Source organism: Aptenodytes forsteri, unplaced genomic scaffold (assembly GCF_000699145.1).
Source record: "Aptenodytes forsteri isolate BGI_AS27 unplaced genomic scaffold, ASM69914v1 Scaffold471, whole genome shotgun sequence".
In the NCBI taxonomy this organism is placed as follows: Eukaryota; Metazoa; Chordata; class Aves; order Sphenisciformes; family Spheniscidae; genus Aptenodytes; species Aptenodytes forsteri.
This window is the reverse complement of record NW_008795862.1, coordinates 1,110,199-1,119,185: the sequence shown is the minus strand read 5'-3', so window position 1 is coordinate 1,119,185 and position 8,987 is coordinate 1,110,199.

Here is an 8,987-nt window from a genome sequence, read left to right as displayed (position 1 = left end):
GCCAGGAAATGCCTCCTCGTGAATGAAGATAGAAAGGAACATGCATTCAGCAAAAGCCAATTCCTTTGGCTGTTACAGGTGGGATCTGCAATTAGTTGGGCATCTGATCCAACCATTCGGCTACAGTTAGCGGAGACAGACAGATATCTCTGGACAGCAAGGCAACCCGCCAGTCAAGTCCTGTCTTAGGGTGAGATTCATTTTTGCACTGACTGCAAAGGGAGCCCACGTCACTCACTTAACACTAAAAGCCTAACTGTTAATAGGCTAAAGTTACATGAGAAGAATCACACCTAAAATACTTTGCTTGCCTCCTAAATTCTAGTCTTGGGCATTAACAAAATCATTGGGTAGATGGATACCATGTGATACATTGCCTCATTTCTATCTTTTTGCTCCCAAACACTCCTCTCATTTTTTCCTTTCAGCCCTCCTGTTCCTCTGCCTTTTTCTCTTTCCACCTTCTCTCTGATTGCTGAGCAGCTTTTTGACTTTTCCATCAATAAGTCTAAAGAGCATTTGAACCACTCTGTTCCCCCCTTCTCTCCTCCCTCCAGTTCCAAGTCAGGCAAGCTCATCGATCAGAGGAGCTCAGGAAATATCTGGTGTTTTGTTGTCAGGATGATAATAACATTGCAGTTGTGAATGGGCTGCTGCAGGCCTGATCATGGACACCTGCAGGGTTTGTTTAATTGCATTTAATGACAAATCCTATACAGAGGAGCATTGCCAGAGAGATTTATTATCCGCCAAAGAGGCAAAGCACAACAGCTCAAAATATAATTTGCACTGAGCATTTTTCCCCCTGCCTCTCTTTAAACCATTGTAATAAATAACAAATCGGGTAAAGTGGGCACCACCAGCCCGAGAAGGAGGTGGGGGGCAGAGGACAGAGATTGAAACCAAAGGAAATAACAGCAATAAGGCCACACTGTTCTTTCTACCATCCCTGTGGTCTGGTATATAGGAAATACTGTTTGTTTAATTTACAGCCTGGAAGTGCAGCTGGGGATCTCTCTGTGATGAGCCAGCCTCTTCTAAGATAGCTGGAGGCTAAGCTCTTGAGTCCCCACTCTTTCTAACCAGGCTTTTTTTCACCATGTTCTGTAGCTAAGTTTAGATCCTATCTATATAAACAATTACGAAGAAACAACAGCGGCCTCTCAGCGCTATGGGGTTCATCTGCCATGGTTACAAGGAGCCATAAGCTTCCACATAGTTGAAATCTCTGGGACAAACTAGAAGTGGCAGATCCCATACTGAAAAATATCACATTGAGAAATATGGCCCTGGAGAGACAGATCGCGCTATTTGAAGTCTAGACAAGTCTCGCACACCTCTGAGCCTGGAATTAATGTTTTCTACTAAACACCTTGCTCCAAAAAGGGAATGCATGTGTGTAAAAACAGCAGAGGACCTCGTCCCCTTCTCAAGCCGAACAGTTACTTCTTCTATTTTGATTATTACATGGTTGTCTAGCGATAATTTGTGGCAAATATCTTCCTGGACCTGGTGTATCACTGTGCTGGGCAGCGTCGTTCCAGAACAAGGACTGTAAAGTGTCCTTGTCACCTGAAATTACAGTCCAGGTTAACACTTCCCAAACTATCTTCTCTCTCTCAAGTTCATCCATCTTTACAATTCATTCTCTCTTCTATTTATCCTTGGCGGAATACTGAATTGTCCTGGGCAGCTTATTTCTAAAAATTGTCTCGCCCCCCCCAGGCGTTTTCATTCGATACACTCTGTGGCAGGGCAGAGAGGAAAACACGTGGCGGTTTAGAGGAAATGCCTCAGTTTAGGAAATCCAAGCCCAGGCCGGGAACAGGCAGGTATCACAGTAAAGCTGTATTCGGTGTGCGCAAGGGGTGCACGCTCACTACCGTTCCACTTTATATTCAGATTAATTTTTGCACTGTAAACGGTGAACCCCGGGAAGTTTGGGGATGACGGCAATCTTGTACGAGAAAATATCACCCTTCTGCAGTTGTTTGGTCTCTATTTTAATGTAGGTAGCAATCAGCAGTTGGCAATGTCATTACACAAACACAGTGTAGGGTAACACCTGGACTGCAGTTTTATCTGATTTCCTGGACAATGGCAGTATCACTAATACCCCCTGTTAAATAAGACCACCTGGACATCTCCTGGTATCAGCTCTAGCTATCACAAACACACTTGCTACCTAGGCTAGCACAATGGACTGTTATCTCCTGAGCAGCACAAATCCCCAGATTGAAACAACCCATCTGGAGTTTGATTAAAGTGTCCATAGAAAGCACATATGTTTTAAAGAAAAAAAAAAATGGGGGGGGGAGAGGGAGGGAGGGACTGGCCTGCTCTCTGTGAGCTTGCACGGGGCACAACCTCTGTCAGCAGCAGCAAACCCTCTCCTTTTGCTGAACACTCTTTCTCCTTCTGTGAAAGGAGCCTTTCACCACAGCAGCTCTGCAGAGCCGAGGCCGTTGAAGGCTACTTTTGTTTCTTTCCCTTTTTTTTTTTTTTTACAACTGCTTACAAAAGTACATTTAGCAGGCTTGGTTGGAAGATGGGAAGGACGCCGTCCCTTGTTTGATTTCAGTGGCTGAGGTAAGTAAGCCTCACTCGGACAGCGGCGGTCGAAAGGAATAAAGTAAGATCCTTTCCATGGATGTGAGCCAGCATTGTCCTTTCACACCTCATTCATGCCATATGCGAGGTATTAACAGGACAAAGCTGGGTAGTGGAAGCAAAGCTGAACCTGGGGTGAAATAAAGATTGCTCATCAACAAATTCAGAGAAAAGGAAACAGCAAAAAGGTTTTGTTTTTCTTGCTTAAATCAGTCACTCAGTAGGATTCCAGGAAACTCGGCACTATCATTATCTTTTTCTTTGATTCCTTTTCTCTAGCATTCCCGAGTATATATTGCATTTGCTTATTTTACTCAGACCAAAACACAACTGAGAGATAGACAGAGCACTCCTGGAGAAGTTTATCATAGGGTAAGGAAAAAGGAGACCCTGCTGAGCCCTGATATCCCTGAAAAAACACTATCCAAATTTTTATAGGCATATATAATCTCCTGAGTGAGAAAATGGAGCAGAAACTCACAGGTGCAGTCCCAAGATTGGACAGACAATTATAGTGAGATTTGACATGGTCTCGCAAAGAACAGTATTTTTTTATTTTGCACTGCAAAGGGCAGCATCCATCCCTGAAATGAGAAACAAGCGTGGAAAGAATGAGAACAACTGAGGAAGGATAACAGAAGACGACGTGCAGGAGGATGTCCCTAAGGAGGAAGTGCTGCTCTCGGTGGTCTGGCTCTGCGTGGAAGACTAGTGATTTTGTTGTTCTGATTTCTAAAGGTGACAACAAATCATAGCCTGCCATACAGCGCAGACCTGCACCCTCGCTGGCAGGGGACGGGCTGGGCCACAGGGCAGCTGCCCACGGAGAGCCCTGTCTGCGATACAGCCGCTCCGGACCTGAAAGCTAAGTATGTATTTAAGTGCTTTGGTATGCTGGAGGTCATATCGTGACTTATTCTGCTCCTCCTTTCCCATCCCCTTGAAGTTAACCAAATTTGGGCTCTGAGTGAAGCAGCAGGAGAAGTGTCCGTGAAGAACCAAGCTGTGGGGCTCATCCTGCAGCCCTGAGCAGCCCTCCCTAACCACGGCACTCAGCCGCTTTCACTTCAAAGTGATTTCACACAGAAACCAACTATCGTTATCTTCATATTGTGGACTGAGAAAAGTTAAGTGTCTCGCTCAAAGACCCCACAACAAATCTGTGGCAGAGTTAGGACTCAACCACCAGCTGCTGAGAGCATGGAGGTCTGCTGGGCACTCGGAGACCCTGCTTGTACCTTGGTGCCCGGAGGGGATTGTTTTGAAAGTCTAGCCCTTTGCTTCCAACCGGGCTTTAAAAAATGAAAAGAGCAAATTTTCAATACCACCCAGAGCCTCTATTCTCAAAGGTATTCAGGTGTGAAAATGAAACTCCTGAATCCTGCTGAGGCCAGTGGTAAAAGTAAGTACTGAAATGTCTTTAATAATTTGGGTTGTTGGTGCTGTCGAGCATTTTCTTTCTTTTTTTTTTTTTTTAACCTAAACAGGATATGCTCAGCATTGCACACTTGTCATTGTTATTATGGCACATGTGACTTAGGAACTTAAGTCCTTTTGGCTTGACCTTCGACTAGGTCACTTAGGTTGAAAACAGAACCCTACTTGGACAGTTATCTGTAGAGCTGGTGCAGCAGAGCACCAGAGCATATTACAGCAGATGTCTACAAGGCGAAGACAGTCCACTGACCTCCAAATCTCTGTGCTTTGTCGTTTACAAACATACTTTACAGTCCTTGAAGCCAGTCAATAACATCCAGGTTCCTAGTGGGTCCTAATACTTCTTTGTTTGCAGCTGCTATTGAACAGGTTCTATTTCCTACGTGTCTATTGACCTGTTGCAACTTCTTATGCCAGCCTCTGCCTCATTTGGTGCCTCTCTAAAGGGAGGTGGTGATTCCTGCCTGTTAGGAAGATGGCTGACTTAATTCTCCGTCTATCTAGAAGCCTGTATGTCCCTCATCGCTTTCGTATTTGAGCACTTTATTCCATCACGACTCCTACGAGGTAGGCGCACGTTACACAGCAGAACTGTGGCAGGGGATAGAGGTGGTAACTGCCCAAAACACACAAAAGAAATTGGTGGCTCCGCAAAAGCAAGCTGAGCCTAAGGCTTAGGTCTAAATCTGATGCTCTTGCTACCTTGCCATTTGCCTCAGAGCCAGTCTTTTGTCCTTTCCATTTGGGAGAGGGGGGGATCCAAAGATACTATTGCTATTATCATCTTAGATAATCTGTGAGGCAGGAGCGGAGCAATGCTTATCCCAGGAAATGTATTGCCAAAAGAGTTTAACAACTGTACAAATCACTGTCCTTTGATGATGCATGAAAGAAAAGATCCACGTATCATAAGCAAGAACAACTCACGCTCCCCCTCTCTTTTACTTCCCCACCGATATATTAAATCTAGAAAAATTCGGAGGGCAGCAGTGCAACCATTAATGTTGAAATTGCCAGGCTGGTGTCTAATGTAAATGAAACTACATTGATTTAGTGTTACCCAACATGCCTCTCCTGCTTGTTCATCTTCTGCAGTCTGATCAAAATCCTTCCTTCCAGGTAGCTGTGGCCTCATGCCCTATATAAGCACAGAAAATAATGTCATCACAAGCCTTAATGATGAAGGTAGTTACAGGACAAAAGCCCCTGCAGCAAGTTGGGTATTGGGTCATTGTTCCTGATAATGTCATGGTGCCATTTCTCCCTATTTTTAGACTTGTTCCCTTTGTACAGCAAATTTCTCATGTAGTTGCTTAACTATATAGAAGATCTTGTCTTCACTGGACCTAGTGGCAAGAAGCCATCTTCCTCTGACTTCTGGAAATCAGACAAACCCCTAAAAGCTGAAGAGATTGATAAAGACTTGGTACACAGCTGCCTGCAAACCTAAATTTAAAGTTTGAAAAAATGAGGATCTCGACTCAGTCTGCCGCTAACCCTTAATGCAGTGGCAGACTGAGCACAAAGACGTTGCAGAAAATTTTGCAGGCATCTAAATTATCCGCTCACAGTTTCAGAAGTAACTTGGGGATTCCGTAAATCAGCATGGACTTAGTTCCTAAATTATTTATATGCTTTTGGAACTCTTAGCACAGATCCAAACTTCTCCACATTTTGAGGGAAGAGGTGTGGAACAATGGATTAGGAACTTTTGAGCCTTTCATGCTAAAAGTGTTCCAAACTATATATCTAAGCCCTTTTATTGTTATCTACTTTGTATATTATGGTTGTCTCAGACTCCTTAGCATGAATTGAAGCTCTTTGCCTTTGGTTGCCTTATAAGCACAGAAGATGCAACCTGTAAATTCCGAGCTTGCAGTCTAAATAAGCAAGACAGATAAAGAACAGTTATTATTCTCATGTTATTGGCAGGGAAATAAGACATAGGAAGATTAAATGACCAGCCCAAGGTCACAAAAGGAGTCTCTAGCAAAGGTGGGGTCTCAGCCTACATTTCTTAAGTCTCTGCCCAATACTTTAGCCATCCATTCACTTGCTTTTTAAGTACCCTGTCATTATTTCTGTGAAGAAAATTATGCAACTCCTCCAGCAGCCAGTACTGTGTAATTCAGCTCGTCTGAAAGGGAATATGAAATGGCAGTTTCAAAAAAAATTAACCCTCCTGCCACACAATCTGGCAGTCCTGTCAAAACGTCTCATTTTTTATCTTCTCTTCCTCTGGTGGGTATTTAATTTCCCTCTATATTCTCAGAATACTGGCTGGGGCTTTATCTGCATTACCCTACAAAACCTTCACGGGAGTCTCCAGGGCCTTGTGGAGGACGTATTCTGTACATGAGGGACGCGATAGTTTTGAGCCCTTCGTTTCTATCCCAGGTGTTCAGATCCACCCTCCGTCACTGGAAGCTGTCACTTGCATAGGAAGGTTTCCTGGCAGCTTCTCTGACAAGCAGCAGCAGCTCGAGCTCCGGAGGACACGGGAAGCACCCCTGTGTACAGCCGCCCATCGCAGCACTGCATCACCCAGCCACGCTTTTAGATGGGGTGTTACACGCTGGCAGATCTTTTATTCCCGATTGCCGTGTCAATGGAAGTAGGAGCTGCACCTCTGACGCCAGTCTGGTTCAGGAGACTCTCCACCTTCGGGTGATGTCTCCGTCACCCTGGTGCCCTGGTTTGGGACACCAATTCTTTCAGTGGTGACCTCAATAAGAGAAGCCAAAGGACGCAGAACCAAGGTGACAAAGGAATTTGAGCAGGACGAACCAGGGTGCCTCTGGTTTCTGCCCCTCGCAGAGTCAAAACCCTGCCCCAGACCTTTCAGGCTGATGCAGTTACAGCCCATCTGCTCCAGGCGAGCAGCGTGGCCACCCCCACGTTCAGCTGCCTTTGACTTCCCAGCCCAAATAATCCCTTTACAGCTGGGTCAGGGACGAGGTATTGAGGCTCGAGTACGTTTCATATTCACGGATCTACAGGGAGAGGCTGTTGTGACACTCCTCCTTGTGCTCTCTATTCTCTTTCTCATTACTAAGTGATTTCTTTATTCATGGAAAAAACATTTTCATCAGCTGCACTTCTACCCCATGATGTTTCTGGCAGCCCACCCAAGAACTGGGGGCAGGCTCTGATGTAATTTTGGGACCTAAAAAGCCTACCTGGTGTTCCGGTGAATTCCATATGCATTCTACGGAGGGGAAATTAATAGGAAGCTTTAGTTAATAGATACTTCAGATAAAAGTGCGAGTGCATCTGATCACCATAGCAACATGAAAGAGCCAGCAGGGAGAGGAAATGTCACCGTGTCTGTGCCTTGACCTGCAGCATAAACAGCCTAAGTGCTGTGAATGTCACACAGGGATGTTCGCAAGTGGGGACAGAGTCGCGTACAGGGGCACAGCCCCGCATGCACACAGCCCGCTCACGCGTTCAGCCGTTACATGTCTGCACACGGGAGCTGGTGCACACAGACACGCACAGGAAGGCTGACACGTTAATATTAACACGAACCGCATGTGCCCAAACTCATTGCTGACAGCTATTTACTTACGAGAACACAATTTTTAGCTCGTGACCATAGGCATGTATTCGCACATCTGTGTGCAGAGGGGACATGGGAATACTCCCACCTAGCAAACGTTCCAGCGCACACAGCTGCTCCTCCTGTCCCGGCGTGCAGGCAACTGCAGTCGCACAGCACGGACACGCTGGAGACGCTCAAGACACCTTCGCTCCTTTTCTTTTCAAGCGCGAAGCCGCTGGGTCCCCGAGCACATCGCACATGTAGATGACACACTCGCACGCAGAGTCAAGACCTTGTGTGGGAATTCTGCCACGGACACTTTGGCTCTGGCTCTCAGGAGCGCCGAGCACCTGCTGCTCCCGTTGACTTTAACAGCTGCTGAAGTGAAAATTAGGCCCACGCTGTCTGTTATGCAAAAGCAGTTTCTTAGCAACAAAAATGATATTCTGTGTGAAGGCAACATGCATTAGCAGGATAATCCTAGGTAATTCCAGACAAGACCTAAATGGGTGGATGGACGGACGGACTGAATAATAATGACGACAGCCAGAATAATAATAATGGAAATAATGAGACTAATCTTATTTCCCTGGAAAGGAGAAGAAACAGCTATAAATAAAATACAACAGGAGAAACCCTGTGCCAATTCCCCGTATAAAGATTACAGCCACTTAAATTCAACTTATGACCTAAAAATAGGTTCTGGTAACTAAAGCTTCGCTCATCTAAGCTAGGCTATTTATTGCCTTGAATATTTTTCCCTCCCTCCAGCCATGTATTATCATTCAGGAATGAAGAAAGCTGGACATCCTGTCCTATGGCAGGGATCAAAGGGAATAAATCTGTGTTTGCTGTTAGGGACGAGGCTTTGCTGCCTCCAGACTATCTCATCCTAGGCAGAAAAGCTGTACCTTAAAATGCTCTGTCAAACCCAAGTGATTCGCTACAATTAAAAACACGTCAGACTAACGCTGTACTAGCATGCTGTGTAGCTATTGTACTTTGAAGTTCAATCGGTTCAAGGAATTTAACAGAAATAAAACCTCCCATGAGATTTACACACGCCGTAAAGTCATAGAAAAACTTCTCCAGCCCAGGTCGCATCTGCTCTGCGCAGAAAGGGAGGTCCCGGGTCGCCTTTCCCGGGCTTTCAGGCCGCCCTGGCACAAGGACCAGGGTCTCCTTCCCGTCCCTGGGCCCCATCTCACACCCGGCTCCGCTCCCTCCCGCCCCGGGCCCGAGTCCCCCAGGGTCCGCGGCGCCGGTCCGGGGGCAGCCAGGCCCCGGGTCCGGGCCGGTCTCGTTCCCCTGTGAGAGCCGCGGCCGCTCTGGGTACGAGCGGGGCAGGAGACGGGACGAGCCCTGAGCCCCACCGCTCCGCCCCGCCCCCGCCCCC